The sequence below is a fragment of the Amblyomma mixtum genome, chromosome 4 (genome assembly GCF_055824585.1).
Source record: "Amblyomma mixtum isolate Tamu chromosome 4, ASM5582458v1, whole genome shotgun sequence".
In the NCBI taxonomy this organism is placed as follows: domain Eukaryota; kingdom Metazoa; phylum Arthropoda; class Arachnida; order Ixodida; family Ixodidae; genus Amblyomma; species Amblyomma mixtum.
In genome coordinates, this window is record NC_143015.1 from 89,027,882 (window position 1) to 89,048,003 (window position 20,122).

Sequence of the window (20,122 nt, forward strand, 5' to 3'; positions counted from 1 at the left end):
CCCATGTCTTTGCGCGTGGCCAATAGAAGTGCGAGAGGCTCGGGGAAAGCGAACGCGTAATCCTAAATACTTATACTGTAACTCTAATTTTGACCGCGCCCCAGCGGCCATCGCCGTGTAGAACAGTCGACGAATCGTAGAGCCACGTGGCAGGCTGTTCAACTTGTGGTCGAAGACCTGATTATCGGCTGATTACCCCTCTCCTTCAGGCAAATGAGGTACGAACTAGCCAGCTCACGAATGGACTTCGGTGACGGGAGCGTCCGGCTATCAGTCATGTTCACACTCGCCAATGGTACGGTGTCCATCAACGCCACAGTGCTTGTGACGCCGTACTCCGGTAAGTCTGCACCCACCCTGGCCCAAGTCCTGCACTTTGCATTCGCCTTTTCTTGCACATCTTGGCTTTTAACGTCATAGTGTTAAGCAGCTTCTTAGGAAGAAAAAACCGGCGTCGCCATGGGCCTCTTCGGCGTCGTTGACCGAGAGCAAAAAATCCGCGAAAAAAACACAATGGAGGGGACGCTTAAGGGCCACATTGAGAGGAGGACACACCAAAGCTTTCGCTGGCGTGTTCTTTGTGTCAAACGGTGCGTATTGACCTGCGTATGCGGGATACGATTTCGGTTTCTGTTTCCGAGTGCCGTGGTGTGCTGTGACGTCATGATCAGGGAAGAACAGCAACCCTCACGTGGGCCCCAGAAGTTGCGACACACGGAGTGCTTCGTTGTCGTCTGCTCTCGTGCACGAAATGCCGGCAAACATGGTCGGTGCTGTGATACGCTGAGAAAAGCCAAGCGAGCAAGGGACGACACCGAGTTCAGAAACCGAGCCGCTGAATTGGGCCGATTTCAGTCCGCATACCGCGTATGCCAACGCGGTTTCCGCATTGTATAAAGGCGACAGCTTTGAATTGCTCACACTGTCGTCCGGCCGTTAACAAAGCAAGACACACGCGTTCAACTCGGGAACTAAAAAAGATACAAAACCAATGGTTGCTTCAGATAGAAGAGGAAAAAATGAACCTAGAAGCTAAGTTTGATGACTGTAGAGTAATTGGTTAATTAATTATAGGCGGAAATGTCGAAATTGCGCCGAAATAGCGCGGACGTCGATATAGTCACGGGAACAGTTCGACGTCACCTCCACCGGATGTCGTCACGGCATAGTGAAAATTGTCATAGAATGGTCGGAAAAACGTAGGATTTGTGTCAAATTAGATTTTAAAATGTGTAATTAAGCGTAAGTAACAGTTAAGATCCCCGAAAGGTGTATAATTTGGGTATCGATACAGCCACGGCAACAGTGTGACGTCACATCCACCGGAAGCCGTCACGGCATAGTGTCCTCTTCTTACGCCTCTCAACACTTTAGTTGCCAAAGTGTCTTCGCAATTTTTTTCGCCTTGCCGCACAACGCCGACGCCGATGCTCGGCGGACGTCTGTGTCGGTGGCCCTTAGCTGACACGACACGGTGTTTCGCTGTTCGCGGCGACAAATACCCGTCGTCACTTCGGTCCGCCCACACAGCCGCGTTACGAGACTTCTGCGGGTCCCGTGGCTGCTGATTACGTTATCTACTGCTCACTTTTTTCTGCTGCTTGCATAGCAAACAGCCCGTGTAATTGCTTAATGAACGCTTCAAGATAATTGTACAGGATTCAGAATTTAGCGCACGAGTACGTAACTTCCCAAGGATGCGCCCGTGACGACGACTGCACCTCGGCGAGAGCATTACACGGCTGAGTCGCGTCAGCAAAAAGTCTCCGCAATTTTGTGCTCTGCTCACAACACCGACACCCGATTTTGTGGCGGACGGGGTCTTTAACGCTATAGCGTTGAAATCCCAAGAGAAGCAAACTGGGAGAGAGGTAGGCCATCTCGGTCATCCGACTTAGTGGTCTATTCACAACCTGCACATTGTACTGTAAGAAGCTTCGCACCGTGGCAGGTAGCGGTCAAATTAATGATGTGATTGGTCGCAATTCGTGCCCTGTAAGTCCTAACTAATAATTAAATACCACTTTTACACAGCCATTTGCAGCTGGTGTTCAGGTGATCAGAAGTTCAGCATCCAAAACAGTCAAGGAACTGTAGTGTACTCGGTTATTGGGAGCCTTCTACGAAAGTCAATTGAAACTCTGGATCACGTCGCTCTCCAACAACAGACCGAATAGTGAATAAAATGGGCTTCAATTTTCGTCTTGAATTTGAATGGTCGTCTAAATTTTTTTATTTACTGATATGCAATATGTTGGCTGCCTTCATGCTTTGCCGATGGCCCACCCCAACCCATGCACATTGCCGGCAGTCTTTTAGGTGGCGCTTCATGTGTGTTTGTACTAACGGATCCGAACAATGGAAGTTATCGATTTGTCTTTGTACAAGGGTGGACATCATATGTTCATGCAATATGACAGAGCCGCCGACTAACTCTTGAAGATGGAACTACTAAGGTTGACTTAGCCGCGGCTGAGAACACAACAGTAGTTCACATCGCCGGGCAACAGCACTCATTTCCTTTGAAAACGGGAGTGTATTGGTGTCGGCAGTCTTAGCATAGCAGAGCCAATTGTGATAAACGAAGATGTAATGATTGAACGAAATCGATGTATTCGATCATAGCTCCTAGTGTGTCGACTATTCTTAGGAAATCTCGGATACATAGTTTGGTACCCAGTACAGAGTTTGGCGCATCTTAATTAAATGCCCTATGGAGGTGTTAGCCCAGAGTAGCGGACTCGATGTTCAAGGGAAACTGAAGGGTTTTTAAAATTCAATGAGTTTAAGCGAGCCGAATGCTTGAAACTTGCAGGTAAAACATGCGAAATCTTTTTGCGCTAGGATTTGAAACGGTGATCTAATCACCGACTAAAGGGGCATGGGCGTTCAGGGTTCTCTCCAGGGCACAGCGACAGGCAGAGGCACTAGTGCTGACGTCACCTACGGCGGCTCTAAGTGTCCAGCGAAGAAGCGGTTGCTTCAAGGATGAAAAAGGATGCCGTCGAAGCTCATCAAGCATTGCTTGCGGCATCAGAAAACACACGGCAGCATGTAGACGAAGGCAGTGGACATCTGAAATTTCGCCAGTTTTTACGTCACCGCGAGTTTCCCCGCAGTTATCCAACGCCGTGAGCAGAAGCCTAAAAATTTTTGTGGTTTTAATCGGTGATTGCGTCGCCATTTTTAACGCTAGCGCAAAACTACTTTGCACGCGTTACCAAGTAGCTTCATTGATTCTAATTCTCGAAAAACCTTGAATTGTCAAAAAACCATTTTACGTTCCCTTTAACGCTATGATTCACCTTAATTTTTCCAGAAACTGAGCTTTGAGAATCACGAATATAGTGTGAATACCAAGTACCAGTAACGACTTACCATGCATTCTCCCCATCTTCCCGTACAATCGGCCTAGAATTAGGCTTATTCGACCCGCCCATGTGAAATAATCTACTGACCTTGTGTGAGGCCTTCATCAGGAGCACATGCGGCCATCTTATTTTGGCCTGACGTCATATGGTCTAGAAAAATAGCTGGATGGCCAACATTGTCAAAGTGAGGGACCGATTAGTCTATATGACAAGAGCCCGACGTGGGACCAGCACCCTATATTAGGCCAAGTTACCGAGACCGTATCTTCTGCCCACATATATTATTTTTTTTTCGCTGTTTCGGCTTATCATTTTTTCTTTGGAAATATCTATGCTATTTTTTTTTTAATATGCTTGCATTTTTGTTTGTCTTGTGGAGTTCATCCCCATTTCTGCTTGCCCTTTGTATACATTGTCATGTATTTGTTTTACCCCTCATGTAATACCCTCAAACTGAGGGCACTTGATGATATCCTAAATAAGTAAATGAATACCGCAGATTGTTAAGAAGCTGTGTAGACTACCCTAGGCGGAGCAGGCCCGACATTGGAGAATTTCTTCGGCGCCAAATTTGAAATCACCGGTGAGCCCCTCGCTGCAAATATGAACGCTTACAAACTCGCCCACTGCTATTTGCTTCGACATGGTTCTGCTTCTCAATCGTGCTTGTATGTGCAAAAGTTTCTCGCAGCAACCGTCGCTGAAACTATCGTCGAAAGAGCAGTATTATGATAGTGACACGCAGTTCGAAATTATCTTAGAAGCACAGCCGACACAAGGCGGCGTTGCCACTCCCTCCAAGATGATCTTTGCGACCTGCATAGACGAAAAACGGAGCAGTTATCTTTGAAAACATTACGCGATTGTGAGCAATGAAATTACAATGTGAGCAATGAAATTACAAGAAGCGTGTGGGAACTGGTTAGCAAACACCGGAGAGAGTAATAGAGCCACTAAAAAATTGGCAGTAGTTTAGCTCTGGTTAAACGTGGAACATTATGAAAGCAACGAGGAGAGAGAGAGAGAGAGGCGATGGAGAGCGCATGGCAGCGGCGGCGGCCCCGGCCGCTGCCCCGGCGCGGTAGCTATGCGCCGCTACTGCGCATGCGCAACTGGCGAGCGCGGCGGCGGCACCCCTGAGTCACCCGCGCAGCGACGGCGGCGGCTCGCCAGCTGTGCGCCGTGTGACGTCGCGGCTCCTCGCGCATGCGCAGTATGGCCTTTCGTCAGCTCCGCAAAATGGCTCGGCGACTCGCGTACTGTTGCTTTCGCAATAAAACTTATTTGTATGTACCAGGATTTTGTAATTATACGATAGCAATGATTGTTTCTAATGTCACGCAATATGCGTTGGCAAGGTCTATGCAGTGAACTGCACTGTAAGCTGGGCATTATTTTTTGTGACAGGGTGCAATAGAATGATAGATAAATATTTACAGATAACTATTCAACTCTTCAATTTTTCTTAAGAGAAAAGGGCCATATTGGGTATTTGAATGCCACCGATATAAAAAGTGAACTGCATTTTCAAAATTTTTTGAATTGGTGACATGTTTCCAGATAAGGAATGCTTAAAGATCTATTTGAACAGAATTTAAAGTGTCTTCCGTAGGCTGAGAAATAATGGTATGGCGTCGCTGCATGAGATTTCCTAACGGAAATAATGTTGACATTCTTTTCTTCATAAACCACATTATACGTATGTGTTTTCAGCATCAAACATTCAAGCTGCGCATTTTGATTAGTGTGCACACCAACAACGCCATTTTTGTATGTTTTCAGAAGAATGTTTTGACGTTCGGTATCTAAAACCGCAATGCTCATTCCGGCTTTTTAAGAACTGAGCTTGCCTTTTATGTTATTGGCCTTCAACTTCAGCATAGTGTAATCGGCCCTAAAATAAGGCTGAACAGTTGTTTCTTGAATGTGAGTTTTTTTTTTTCTCGTGTACTGTGCGATGTCACTCCAAGTTAAAGAGCCCCAGGTGGTCGAAATTTCCGAAGCCTTCCACTACGGCGTCTCTCATACCCTTAGTCGCTTTGGGACGTTAAACCCCATAAACCAAACCAAACCTATTTTAACGTATTTAATGTAACTTTACGCGTAAATGTCTACCTTTCCGCGCAATCCACATGCATAGACACCATGAAGTTGCTGTTGCAGACTTTAAAAAAAAACCACGCTCAAGTACTTATGGGCGCTCGATACAGTTAAAATAATTATTAGGTGATAACTGCAGGCTTAGCCCACGCGGGATAAAATTTACTGCATAAGTTCATCTCCTGCAAAGAAACGGCGCAAAATACATCAGTATAGTTGGCTTGTTTTGTCTACAAATGTGCATGTTCATTTGAAGACCAGGGCCGTGTTCTATAAGCTCTTGATTTTTAAACATCCATTTCACATCTATCTGGTGCTCTGTCAACTAACACTCAGATATGCCGTCGGCTTTCAGGTGTCTATGGAATGCGACCTTGCCAGTGGCTGGTTGGCAACCGGATCAGAGCCTTAGTAGTAAGGGAATAATTACTCACTGATATTCACCCGAGCGCAGCCGTAAGGCTGCAAAGGAAAGCTGCACAACTTTCCCAGAAACTTCGCAGTTGAAGAATTTGTCCTGATCCAGCGTTCAAACCCGGGACCTCCGCTTCAGCGGGGCAGTCGCAAGCTTATGGTAGGGTGAGAGCGAACTGATCAATAACGCGAAGTGGGCACAGTGTTGGTCAAATGTTTAAGTAAATCCCCTAATGTGGAGTAGATTTTGTAATAAGGGAGTGATTACTCCGTAACATCCACCCAAGCGCAGCCATACGGCTGCAGAGGATAACTACACCGCTTTCTTAGAAGTTTCGCAGTCAGAGAAAAGTTCGTCCTGGTGTGAGCTTCGAACCCGGGAACACCCCTTCAGCGGGGTACTCGCTCCACCAACTGACCTAACCAGGACGGTGTAGCTTTCCTCTGGTGTGTGTGTGTTGGTGTGTGTTCTCTTCCCTTTCGTCCGTCGTCCTGGTTTTGCTCTACTCTTATGTTTTCCTCTGCAGCCGTATCGCTGCGCTTGGTGGATGTCAATCAGTAAATACTCCCTTATTAAAAATCTACTCCACCTCGGGGGTTTCCCCTAAATCAAGAAGAATGTAACAAATCTTAAAAATTTAGCAAAACTAAGGAAAAAAAGAATCAGTCTATCCAGCAAGACGTGGCGAAGAATGGACAGTGCCAACACCTCGATTAAATCTTGGTAGGGAATGCCTTCAGTACACACTTCCATCTCTTCTAAATAGGTATACCCACATTAACCTCGATTTGTTTTCTTTTTCCGTCGTGAACTACATAATTTGTTTTTAAATAACATGGTTTAAGTTTCATTATGTATACATATTGCTGTTTCGTGTATTCTCCGGTGCTTCCTTGATGTGCTTGTTTTTTTAAATTGTATAAACTCTTGTGTTGCCTCCCTGTCAATAATTAGGATTGTAGACTCGTCAAGCTGCCCAAGGGCAGCTTTTTTCTACGATTCCTCCATCTGTAGTGCTAGATGGGAAATAAACTTTGATTTGATTTGATTTGATTTGATATGTGGCCACAACAGCTTTAGCTGCCCTTCGCAGCTGTTGACCGAACGCTGCAATGCACTTCACCATTGGCTGCATATCGCACTCAATGGCAGCCAATGACGATGTCCGGTCGTGTACCACCCAATGGCTGAGTCGCCTTCAACAGACACTTGAAAGCCGAGGGTATATCTGAGTGAGCGATGACAAAGGACCAGACGGCCGCGAAATGAACATATTAGAATCTGAAGGTTCTAGAATACGGACCGAGCTGAGCAACACAGCAGGGGAAGTTGTTCACTTTGGCCCGCCAACGCGAAATCGTTCGCTTCTGTAATAATTGCGACCGTACTGTAATGCACCAAAGGCGATGAGAGCATCGTTGCGAGCCTGATGGCTGGACACGATGTTCAAAAACCGAGACCTTTGTTGTGCCCCAGACGTGGTCCTGTAGCGTTCGCCACCCGTTTCATGACTGAGCGCTGCCAGCTGTCCTGGCGGTATCGAAGACTCCGAGTCAGGCGTCGGTGAGACTAAGAAAAACGTTTTATACACTATATACAGGGCGTTGTATAGAACAAGACTGGCACGGGGGCCGAGAGCTACCAGAAAACGCAACTGTTCTCGCACAGCGATGTCCGAGTCTCCAACGCGCCACACCATCCGACTCCACTCGTGCGTAGCACTCGACACACGGGGGATCTGTCTCGCCCTCCAAGCGGCAGCGCTGGGCCCTATAAAGCCCGAGAAACTGTTGTCAATGAAACGGTCGAATCCAAAGGCAGTACTTGATGGCAGCGACCGCGCGGGCACCCACTTGAAATTTGCCGCGCGCGGCGACTTGCAGAGGTAAGGGTAACGGGCGCCTCGTTGTCTCGCATCTTGATGCATGTTTGGGCATGTCTGCCGTAGCGCTCGCTGATACTTCCCCATAGGATGCCGCTGCCATGCGGCGCAGCATCGAGATTTGTCAAGGAAGCGTTAGGGCGCCGTTGACTTGCGGCGGAGCGCCGGGGGTTGTCAATGGGGCGTTTGCAAGAGAATTTTTGCGTCCTGCAGAACTGGAATCCGAGCGGGTTGCCGCGTACGTTGCCGCGTACGTTGCCGCGTACGGCTTCGGTCCTCCAACTCAAGGGTACATGAGCAAGTCGGAATGTGGCACAAGGCATTCAAGCCGGATTTATGCGATTCTTATTACACCCAGTGAACGGTGATACCCCTTGCTCGACGGACTGGGACTGCCGCAAGTTCAAGAACAAGTGCAGCAATCCACCCAACGGACGTTGCAGGTGCCCGAGGGGGACCAGGTTCGAGGAGCAGAGGCACTTCTGCCCGATAAGTGAGTCCCCGCTTCCTGCAGATGCTTCGAGATCTATGATGTTGCATATTGCCGCGAATCTTTGTAGCGTTTGTTTGTAGTATTCTTCGTACAAAAGTTAGCGAAAAACACAAGACACTCACAAGAAAGGTGGACAGGACAACGCGCTTTGTGATGTTGAAGTACAGGAGGAAGTCTTCAAGGTCTTGGCAGAAGGAGCGAAGTTCAGTTGTGATATGATGTTGAAGTACAGGAGAAAGTCTTCAAGGTCTTGGCAGAAGGACCGAAGTTCAGTCTTGAGTGTAATGATGAAGTACAGGAGGAAGTCTTCAAGGTCTTTGCAGAAGGACCGAAGTTCAGTCTTGGTTGTGATGTTGAAGTACAGGAGGAAGTCTTCAAGGTCTTGGCAGAAGGACCGAAGTTCAGTCTTGAGCAGCGCGCTGTCCTGTCCACCTTTCTTGTGAGTGTCTTGTGTTTTGCGCTAACTTTTGTACGAAGAATAATGCACCGACTAGCGCAGCAACAAGTGTTGTTTGTAGTGTTTGTTTGTTCATGCTTCAAGGTTGCCGACACGCCGCCTTATCGCTTCGTTTGTGACGCAAGACGCGCCTAGATTTATCTCGATTGATCGCATCCAGGCGGAACCGATTCTACTTTGCACCAGAATGTTCTAGTAACTTTCCAAGCTTTATCTCGAATGCTCGCTCTCAGCTTTAAAAAGCACGGCCGACAGCGGCGGGCATTCTGTTCGACGACCGCTGAGCACGCTTGTTGCTACGCCGCCGCCGAGTAATTCAGTTCTTTGCGGGCGCAAGTCAGCCCAAATAAAGAGTTTCGTTTCGAAGACATTCTCGCTATTTTCCTGTTCGCCCGACTGCAGTCACCACTAGGTGACAGTATACAATACTTGCCCTTGGGGCCAGTTGTTTCTTCTGTTGCACAATATTCCTTTCCCTTTTTGCTGTTTAAGGGTGGCCGTTGAATTTCATATCGCGTCAGAGCATTGATGTCATGCGACAGGACTGCGGTGAATATATTGATAATTAATGCTTGAAGGGAAACTGCAGCACTTTTTTGAGAATTTCGCGATATTCAAGGATTCAAATCTATATAGGATGTTGGTAAAGCATGCCAAGTGTTTTTGCACTAGCATTTAAAATAGTGACATAAACGACGATTGAATTTTGCGCTTCTCTTCAATGCACCGGAGGAGTGCAGAGAAATTCAGCATGATGTCACGGAAGGTATGATTTCAAATTACCGCTGTCGTCAGCCGCACCCTGCCCTGATGCGTTAGATGCTGCAAAACAACTTTCGGCATGGTATGCCTCCGGTGGCGTTGGATTTCGCTTCAAAGCAGGCGTTTTTGTGTTGGAAATGTACCGATACCTTTGATGACGTCATCATGCGCGCCCCACTTGGCGTTGTGCGCTGCGGAGAAGCTTGAAGGACGTCCGGATTTTAATCGGCGATCACTTCACTATTTCAAGTGCTAGGCAAAAAACACTTCGCATGCTTTACCTTCAAGTTTGACACATTCGATCCTCTTAAGCTCGTCGATTTCTAAAACATATGCACTTTCCCTTTAACTGAACCATATTCTACTCTGCTGCCCAGCTGCAGGTACGTGAAAAAGAATATACCCTCTACAGAATCCAAAGGAAATATTCTATCAGTCGTCATTAGAGCTGTTCCGCAAAGCTGGAAATAAAACTAAAACCAATGTTGTTTCTGTCATTTACAAGGAGGTCGCTTTAGTTTTCAAATGATAAGTCTTGAGAAGCGAGGCTTAATGTCAAACGGCTTAATGACAAAGCTATATTTTCTTTTGCTGCTACAGAACACAGATTGCTACAGATCGTATATTGAAGAATTCACTTCGTAGCTACATGAGGATTACGAACTCCGCAGTGCGAAGGGAATGCTCTCAATCATCTTTTTGTCTCCTCGTGTGTGTTTGAGGTATGTGAATCACGCATAATAGAGCCGAGATCTGACGGAAAAATGAAAAAAGAACATGAGCGACCTTTTCAACCACATGCTGCGCAGGAAGGGGTTGCAAAGGGTTGCTCCCTTAGTACAGATCGCTCTTCGCAATCTCTGTGCGTGTCCTTTCATGCATCCTGAAAAAACACACTCTCGAAAAAGGTCTCGGGCAATCCTAACGAGTAATACACTGCCGGCCACGTCTTTCCCTCGCAGAGTGCGATAACGACGCGACGTGCAAAGAATACCTCAGCCCAAACGGAGACACGAGCAGCTGCACCCTAAAAAGATGCATCTGCAAGGAAGGTGCTTACCTCATGGGACAACACTGCTCTTACCCCACCGGTAAGCGCTAACGGCTAGCATGTATGAGGCGAAAGCCTTTAAGTACTCATACTTGTCGCCATGAGTCTGTCCGTCTGTTTGTTGCAACTCACGTGAAAGTCGTAACTAGTCATTACTACTCACAAGTCATGACCAACTAGTCATTAACGAGCCACAACTAGTCAGCTATGGATAAGTATGCTTGGTTAGATGACTGGTTAGTCATTAAACGGCCATGTATGGCCAATCATGACTGGTTATTAGTGATTAGTCATTAACCACTCATAACTAGTTAGTCATTAACCAGTCAATACAAGTTAGTCATGACTGGTAAGGCATGACTAACATATTCAGCACTAGTTATTAACTAGTCATGACTATTTAGTCATTAAACAATCACGACTAGTTAGCCAACAACCAATCATGGCTAGTTACTCATTAACCAATCATCACTAGTTAGTCATGACTACTTAGTCACGGGTAGCCGGTCCAAGTCGCCCCATAGCCGTCTCGTTTGTGCCTGCTGCCGTGCAGGCAAAATTGCGTGGAAAGCATTCGCTTCGCGCAGTTTAGATCGTCAAAGTGCCCCCTAAATTTTTTGGCCACAGCACCGCACCACGTGGCACACAGCACTGCCGTCCACTTACCGCATCAAACGGAGTGACTACGTGGAACGTGCGCAAGGATTTGCATGCCGAGAAATGTGAAGCTTAAAACACTATTTTCTACAAACAGGTCGAGAAAACCTATTCGTGAATTCGATAATAACGCTGAGATTATCAAAGGCTCCGTAGTCACTTACCCAATGGGCACTGAAACTTCCTAGGACCTCCTGTGGACGTTTAGGACACCTGTGGGACGTCCCAGGAAGTTTCAGTGTCCATTGGTTTAGTGGAAGTGGATTGCAGCGCGGTGTCTCTCAGGAATCTTCTAAGAAAAAGTAATTGACATAATCGCTGAGTGCTTGTGAAAACGATCCCTTAACGCCAATACCTGCAATGCATTTGGTTTCTTTGATGCTCCAGAATTTTTTTTTTTCACTGAAAGCAGCCTTTTTTTCTTATTTTAGCGCAATGTCGTTAAGAGGCGCGGTCAGCGGAAAACCCGGTGATATTCAGAGGACCAACGTACGTGGGCCCCTTAGAAGTTCCACACCCGAGGCTTAGCTCGATACTTGTATTTCCAATACCTGCACTTGACACAGAACTGCAATTGGCGTCCGATACAGATACAGTACCGTAGGTCCCTCAATGCATCATCGATATCGCCAGTAAAAATAATTCTGCTAATATGCTTAGCTACGATAACAAATTTCATTGCAGTCCTCGAAATATTTAGTTTCTTTACCTCAAATATCTTTAAGCTTTATAGTTTCGTTGGAACTTGAGCATTCGACTTAAGCCATGGGGACGCGGCACCGGTCATTTCTCTAAGCAGCCTAGCAAAACATTTTCTTAAGCTAATGTTGTTCTCGCGAACCGGTCTGTGAACACTTCACTACATACAAATAATGTAGAAATTTTCCTGTTGGTTTTCGTTTTATATTGAAGCATTTCCCGGATTATTCCTGCCGCTTCCCTGTGGCTTAAGGTCAAGTGTCCATGCGCATGGGAAAGCCGAGCCGTTTCTTTCCTAGGGCTCACTATGTTTAACAAGTTTGAATTTGACCATTTTCGTTGAAACCTAGAACGAAAACAACAAAAATAAAAGTGCTGTAAGTTTTTATGAGGCAGAAGGTATTCAATTCAAATCGTAGGTCTTGCCTTTTAACGGGCAAAGGCACTCAGTCGAAGGTATTACATCGGGGGGAGCTTCGGTATACGCTAAGCACAAAGGTACAATATGTACATATATAACAAATAACAGTAGTAGAAATGATGACAAGTACAATCAAGCAGCTCTAAACAACAGGACCAGAAAAAAGAGGAGACGACAAACACGGCGCTGACTTGGCGCTGAATGTACTTGTCACCATGGAACACCAACTCGCCCAATCTGCCGTTCTGCTATAGTAGAAATAACAGAATAACAGAATAAAACGTGCAAGAGAGGAACAATGCACCGCCTGGTACAAAACGCTTCGGTTTATGGTTTCGGGGGTTTAACGTCCTAAAGCGACTCTGGCTATGAGGGACGCCGGAGTGAAGGGCTCCGGAAATCTCGACACCAGGGGTTCGTTAACGTGCACTGACCTCGCACAGTACACAGGCCTCCAGAATTTCGCCTCCGTCGAAATCCAAACACCGTGGCCAGGATTGAACCCGCGTCTTTCGGGTCAGCAGCCGAGCGTCATAACCACTGAGGCACCGTGGCGGCTCCCTGGTACAGAACAAAATAACAATACATCAGAATGACAAAAAGCGATAGAAGCACTGAGAAATGTTAGACATTTTCGCAACAAGAGTGCGGCATGAAATGCGTTTAACTTGGAATGGGTGATTCCGGCGCGGAAACAAATTTTTCTGGTGATTGGAAGAAATTGTTACGGAGCAAAGCATGCTAATCACTGTTATTTAGATGGTATGTTTACTGAAAATCACAAGTAACAACATTTCTCGAACCCACTGATCCTGAGCCGCTGCGGTGGCTTTGTGGTTGCGGTGTGCGGCTGTTGACTCGAATGACGCAAGTTCCGTCCTGGCTGCACCAGTTTCATTTCGAGGGCGGCCAAATGAGAGAAGCCATTTCACCTCGCGTTGTAAGTGCAAGGAAAGCACTACAGGAGAAATTTTCTGCAGCTTTCTCCAGCGGTTTTCTTCATTGCTTCAGTCGCTTTGTACGTTAAACGTGATCAACCAAACGAGTCCAAAACCATTGAACCGAAAAATACACATTATACGGCTAGTCTGCAAAGGCAGCAAGTGAAATGACCTTTCTACAGGAGTAGCCAAGCACATTGCCGTGCTGTATTTGGTTTATCAACGGATAAAAGTGAAGCGTTGCGGCATTGACTTGAGGATCCTAGTCATAATTAAGAACACCGAATTTCACTACCGCGTCTACGATAACACCAACCACGAAGACCAGCTCGACGACAACGTAAACCAAGTTCGACATGGCGCCGAAACCAAAAAAAACGAGAACGAGCTGCCCCACCGGCATTCAAAGCGCCCCACAAAGCCGAGGCTTAACTGCAAATCAAAATACGAGAACGGGAACTACCGACTTTGAAGTGTCTATCGCCGGCTGTAAACTGCAGCCCTTGGTGAGTCGGGAGAAGAGTACTGCAGGATCATCGGAGAATTCGACGCGTAGCTCATGAATGTGGTGATCGTATGGGATGACTAGCAAATCCGCACCGCTGGAAGCTACCTTACTACACAGACGGAATGATGCACCCCACCAGGGGCCAACAGACACAACTATCCGGCGGCCTTTCCAGTCATCCATCACTGTACAGGAGATGTGATCGAAGGCATGGACTTTCTTTCTAAGCATCGAACAATCAGCGACTTACAGTTTAAGTCAGTCCCGTTTTCACAGAATGGAGTCCTATTTCTGCTCACGACATCCCAAAGTAAAACGGTTTTCAGTGTACTTTAAGAACTGAGCGTCCCACGGCGGTCAATCGTCGTGGTCTGTCTAGGAGTTCAGGGTGTCAAGAACATCGACAGTGCTATATAAGAGAATACGCAGAGCCTCTAAAACGGAGGGAGTGGCATCGCAGGAAGATTCCCCTCTTTTGCAAACGTCAGTGAAGAATATCGACCGATAATGCGGCACAATGATTTATTTCTTAGCCAAACTGTGAGACGTTTCAGACGCCTTTGCACTCTTCCATCGATCATCTTAAGGTTAAAGTAAGACACACGACAACCTACGACATCATCCAGGCCTGCCTCAGAAAAGAAAAGACAGTCCCCAATCATCTTCCAAACTGCCGATAGTGATTGCCGTCGTCTCAACAGGCTTGACAAACATCGATAGCAAAGAATCGCTCCTAACCGTCAAGCATGGCCCACCTATACGTCAAAGGCCTTACCGTGCATGCGAGGGTCAGCCACCAGGGATTAAGTCGAAATGCTTCGTGGCGACCTCATCCAGGACCGGTTCATCCAGGACCGGTTCATCCAGAACCGATGGGGAGGACCGGTTCGTCTTATGAGAAAAAGTGCACACTGCGGTTCTGCCTCGATTACCGACTAATGAACAACATAACAAAAAGACGTGTACCCCTTACCCCGAATCGACAATAGATACGCTAGATCAACTCTGCCACACCAAGTACAGCGTCCATGGATCTGAAGAGGGGGGCTGGCATACTGAGGTCCACAGACGAAACCGCAAAAAGACAGCCTTAATCATGCAGGAGGGGTTATAGGATTTCAAAATAATCCCTTTCGGACTTTGTTTTGCACTAGCAACATTTCAACGAGTAATGGACACGGTGTTGGCAGGACTGATTGGGAAAACCTGCCTTGTGTATCTCGAAGAACACATCACGAGCTATTTGCTTTTCTATCACACGATAACAGCGCAAACTTCACGAAGGACGCAGGAAGGGGAGACGAGACACAGGCGCTGACTAACAACTGAAATTTTATTGCTCTGACACATCGGTAAATATACTCAAGGCGTCAAAAACAACAAGAGGGATAAGACATGAAACATAGACAATCACAGCAGGAAAAGAGCGGGAAATCGTGAATGCTGAGCTGTCGCAAGGAAACGAAATTCCTTAACCAGAAGGGCTACGGATGGGGTGCTGACACAGTGGTCTTTAAGGCTTGCGATTTTTTTTGCTTCAATTATCTCTCGCGTGATTTGGTGACTGCACCTGTTCTGCACGCTTGTGACATTCCAGTGAGGAGTGCATTTACAATCGCGGAAGTGGACGCCCAGATGGCCTGAGATTCGTGTGCTTACATTGTATTTGTGTTCTGACAGTCTTTTGTTAAAGCATCTGCCGCTTTGTCCTACATAAGCATGACCTCAAGAGAGGGAATTGAGCAGACTACGCTTTGAGCACAGGAAGTAAACCTATCGCGACGATTCGTGGTGCAGCCAACGTATCTGCGACCCATCTGATTTACCAGCTTGCACAGGCTTGACAGACGATCTGGGGCTGGAAATACTACATCTATTCCTACTTTTTTTCTTATCTTTCTCAGTGAATGTGAGATCCAATGTAAGTAAGGAATCAAGGCTATCTCCTTATCCCTGTCCCTTTTCCCTTTAACGTGGTTCTTTTTTTGTCAATAAGGCCTCGGCCAACGATGACAAGAGCGTGAGAGGGTAACCAGCCTACACAAATCGGCGCGTCTGGTTTAAAAAATATCTTCAAGCTTATGATTGCATGATTTTTTTACTGCGTTATAGACCCAAGATTTAACAACACTTCGCTTAACTAGTTTCGAGTGAGCTGAATGAAAGGACAGAAGGGTTTTTTTTGGCTCGAGGCTCAAAGGCCCAGCACACATGTTTCCTGCATCTCGTCTCCCCTTTCTGCGTCCTTCGGGAAGTGTGCGCTGTTTTCGTGTGCTGTGTACCTCGACAACGTCGTACATTTCGCGACACAATTTGACAAACACCAGCATCAGCGGAAGGCTGTACTGGCCGCCATCAAGTCTTCCTTACAGACTTGCTGTGAAGTTGGAGTCCACTTCCCGGAACCTGACAGTAAGAAAGCCGTCAGAAGGTTTGTGCGCTGGTGTGCGCAATACAGACACTTTACCAAGAACTGTTCACGCAACACCAAACGTCTTACCAGCTAAAAAAGGCTGACGTGAAATTAAAATCGGCAGCGCAACAAGCGGGAACTTTCAACGAGGTTTTGTGTCGTTTACATTCCGCTCCCGGTCCATGTACACTTTAACGAAGACGCTGAGACCAGCAATTCATACTGAAGCATGCAGAGTGGGCTTAGCCTCGATCGTCCTGCAGGAAAACGGTTATGTACAAAAAATATTCGCCTACGCTAGCCCTTCCCCGTCGAAAAGCGCGCCTTACTATTCGAGGGCCGTGATGTGCCTCGCGATTACATAAGCCCCGTTGAAATTCCGCCCCTACCTGCATGGAGGTCCATTCAAAGTTCTCTGTAGTCATGACGCACTGTGTTGGGTGGCCAGTTAAAAAAGCCCATTCCAACCGCTTTGCGCAGTCAAACCTGTACCTACATTAAGTGAAAATCACCAAAATCTACAAGTCTGGAAGATGTAGACTGCCTTTCCCGAGCTCCTGGCGACAAGTCGCCAGAATGGGGTGGTGAAGTCACCTTTCTAGGACGAAAACTATCAAGACCCTTAGCTGCAGCGCCTCTTCGAATTCCTGGAGGGCACGTCTCCATCTCCCGAGGAGCACTCAAAACGTGCGTTACCTTATTTTTTTCTTTGGAACGGCGACCACGTGAAGGAAAACTTGGTACTTAACAAGACGGCCTGCCTTCTTATCTTCCTGCGAACCTCCGCGATGCAACTGTACAGAGCTCTCACGGCGAGCCAATAGCTGGGCACCTTGGCTTTGGGCGCATTCTTCATCGAATTGAGGATGAGCATAACTGCAGCCATCGTTGCACACGTCTCACACTACGTCAGGTGTTGTCCGGACTGCCAACTCAACAAAACACTTCGAACAAGACCAGCAGGAATTGTACGGCCACTTCTAGCACCAACCAGACCTTTCCAGCTGATCGGCATGGACTCGCCTCCTCGCACACGTCGATATCCCTTAGCAGGTGAATAATAGTACGACTTGACACGTTATGCGAAAGCGAAAGCCTCGATTTCCGGTAGCGCCGTAGAAGTCACCAAATGGTTCCTTGGAATCGTCCATCTTGCCCAAAGTGCCGCCTAAGTTCCTGTTACGGACAGAGGAACTGCGTTTACCACCGAGCACTCGTACAGGCAATCCTGAAGCAGGATTTAACGTGCCACAGGAAGACGACTGCGTATCATCCACGGACTAATTGGCTGTAAAAACACTGAAACAAAACTACAACCGACATGCTTGCTATATATCTGCGCGCAACGTGCGATGTCGTCGTCTTTTATGTCGTCTTTGCCTACATAAACTCAGTGCAGGGCACCACTAAGAAAACACCTTTTAGGTTCGATTCCGGCAGGGATGCACCGATGACTCTCGATGCTAGGCCGCAAAACGTCATCAATGAGGACAACCTCGAAGTCACCCCCTCTCTTCAATGTGCATAAAATTCCCGATGGTTAGCGCGGGCAGCACAGCGGCGTCCGACGCTACAACCTACACCGACACCACATGGAATAGAAGCCAGGTGAGGTGTATGTATCTGGAACCTCATTCGCTCCCGTTTTCTGAGTGAAATAATTTGTCGCGTCTACTTCCGTCCGTGAAAATTCATTCCTAGAATCGTCGACTTTACTATGCAGTGGTCCCTCACGAAGTCACAGTATCTCAGTGGCACCGTGGCTGCTCTGATGTGCATGTTGTGCACCTAAGTTCTTTTTACGCGATCTAAACGACGCTTTGTCTTCTCCATATTAGTGGTACACTTTCTCATATTCAGTGTTTAGTATGAAACAATTCTGTTCTTTTTCGCCTCTTAGCTTTTTAGCGTTTTAGCCAATGGTTCTTTAAAAGACACGTTATCAAGTCGGAACCCTTACATGGCCCATAATCAACGAAACCCGGAGTCCTTGTCAGCCTGCTGAAAAAAATAGGTGGGGGTTTAACGTAGTTAAACTGAGGACACGTGCAAAAGCAGGTGTCCATTCTTCAATTCGAGGGGGCACTTTAGCTCCGCCTTATGCGTATGACACGATAGCGTAATGGGTTAATTTCCATATATGCGGAAGGTCACTCTATACTTTACATTAACAGATCCCTGGGAGTCCTCTACCCCTCCTGGCGCAGTGGCAGCGTATAAGAGATGCGCCACTGCATTGGCAGGTGGCTGTTGCCATCACAGCCACCAGTAGGGATTGGGCGACCCATGTTGCTCTCCACTACCAAACTCTCGCGCAACTGGCACGACGCTGCTCTGAACTTGACCAAACTTATCCTAGTTTTACGTAAGCTCGGGTAGTAACTGGGGTTGGAGCGCATCTGAAGCGCTTGCTAGGCAACGGCGACTCATGGTCGTTTGGTAGAAGAGGGCAAATACGGGCTGGTTGGTACATGTTTTACGAATTGGAAAAACAGCGCAATCAAAGACGAGACACAAGAGAAGGACAAAACACCAGCGCTGACTAACAACCAAATGGTTTATTGCTACAGGCAAGGCAGCATATATATGAAATGGCACGAGTAAAAACACAAAATAAGCATGAGAGAAAGATACCGCACAACCACACAACTCGATTAAAAAAAGGCACGTCACTGATTAAGATACGCAAGTTCCTTTGAGAGTAGATTTATGGATGGGCTGCTGATACAGGTGTTACCGAGCTTTCTGATATGGCAAGCCTCCGAAATGAGCCTTGTAGTCTCATCTTTATAACGGGCGATGATAGTGGTCCGATTGCGAAGCGCACCTCAATCGGACCACTATCATCGCCCGTTATAAAGATGAGACTACAAGGCTCATTTCGGAGGCTTGCCATATCAGAAAGCTCGGTAACACCTGTATCAGCAGCCCATCCATAAATCTACTCTCAAAGGAACTTGCGTATCTTAATCAGTGACGTGCCTTTTTTTAATCGAGTTGTGTGGTTGTGCGGTATCTTTCTCTCATGCTTATTTTGTGTTTTTACTCGTGCCATTTCATATATATGCTGCCTTGCCTGTAGCAATAAACCATTTGGTTGTTAGTCAGCGCTGGTGTTTTGTCCTTCTCTTGTGTCTCGTCTTTGATTGCGCTGTTTTTCCAATTCGTTTGGTAGCCGCACCGCCACGAGCATACGCGACGAGCCGAGCTGGGCTTCAGTAGTGTCGCTTTCGCAACAAAAGTGTTCCAGAAAACAATAATTGCGTCGTCAGCAAACAAAAATTTCTTCCGAAGGTGCGGGGATTTGAACAAAGAACTCTCACATCGCGAGATGAGCACACAATCGTAGGCCACGAAACTGCATTTCTTCTTGGCAAATAAAGGTGAACCTATTGTATGCGTTGCCGTCCTGCTGTATTCAAATGAGTAGGTGTGTCTTACACATAAAAAATTCTCGCTTTCGCTTTCGAAGCATGTCCGCAGTATTAAGTGCCTCCCGTGAATATTCTTTACTGAAGGCCGCCGGAAAGGCGCATTATCGCTTTGTTTCCGACGGGCGTGCTACCAGATATACGTAGCACGTTCGTTGCCGCACAAATTTTGTTCTATGTGGTTCGAGAGTGTCTTAGACGATTACCGTGCTCTGTGTCAAATATTTTGTGCCATATTTAAACAAGGCACGGCCGGAAGCAGCGAGCATTACGTACGCCATGTCCAACGTTCTCGGAGAAAAGTTTTGAAAATTGGAAGACTGTTAGATGCTGTCAAGAAAATATTGAAGGTAAGGGTCCGTTCTTCCGATATGCAGCAAAAGCTTTTTGTTAAAATGCTTCCATTTATCTCATTGCACTGTTAAAACTTCCATAAAGAACTAAATGGGGAGCGCTTTTGACGACCGCTGAAACGTTAATAGAAAAAAATATCAAGACTGCCATCCGATGATCGGTTAAAA

General features: G+C 46.8%; 1 pseudogene; it reads left to right on the forward strand.

Moving 5' to 3' along the window:
* Positions 1–240: 240 nt before the first annotated feature.
* LOC149347343 (uncharacterized) overlaps positions 241–20,122 on the forward strand; it is a 37,297-nt pseudogene continuing 17,415 nt past the window's right edge.